This window comes from Acyrthosiphon pisum, chromosome A1 (assembly GCF_005508785.2).
Source record: "Acyrthosiphon pisum isolate AL4f chromosome A1, pea_aphid_22Mar2018_4r6ur, whole genome shotgun sequence".
Lineage (NCBI taxonomy): Eukaryota > Metazoa > Arthropoda > Insecta > Hemiptera > Aphididae > Acyrthosiphon > Acyrthosiphon pisum.
In genome coordinates this window covers 74,433,296-74,434,044 of record NC_042494.1, presented here as the reverse complement: position 1 = coordinate 74,434,044, position 749 = coordinate 74,433,296, and positions in this window count along the sequence as shown.

Genomic DNA, 749 nt, shown 5'->3' with positions numbered 1-749 from the left:
TCTGTTCGCTGACGACACAATGTTCTTTACTTTCGAAAAAAACCCGAAACGAGCAGCCATACAACTACAACATCAACTCAACCTAGCTACCACATGGTTTAATCGCTGGAGAATCAAAATTAACCCGACCAAAACTGTAGGTATCCTTTTCGGACGTTCAAATACTTCTTCCATCCCACCATTACTACTCGACAATCATCCAGTGAACTGGCCCAGTCATGCCAAATACTTCGGCGTTACAATCGGGTACAAACTCACTTTCGGTAAACACGTCCAAAACATCACCAAAAGGCAACTCGCGTTCGTGGAATACTTTACCCCATACTTAACCGTTCTAGCCCCGTCCCAACCACTTCGAAACTCAACATTCTAAAACTCTACGTCTCTCCAATTCTTTCTTATGTTGGCTCCTCTTGGGCGCCTTTTATCAGTCCCTCCCATTGGAAACGCATCGAATCTGTCGAAAACATGGGTATTCGTACGATAACAGGTGTGCCCACCATCGTTAAAAACTCGGTTCTTCTTAAGTCTGCGAATTTCAAGTCTATCCAAAATTCCATCCACTCTCAATCACAATCGATGTTTTACAAAAACTCCTTCTCCGCACATGCCCACATCCGACTCTTAGGTAAAACTCACCTCCCTTCAACCACTAAAAGATTAATCAAATCCTACCCTTCAACATGGGTAGAACAACAACCTAATTAAATCTTCTTATACATTTCCATCCACTAGTAGAGGCAAAAACC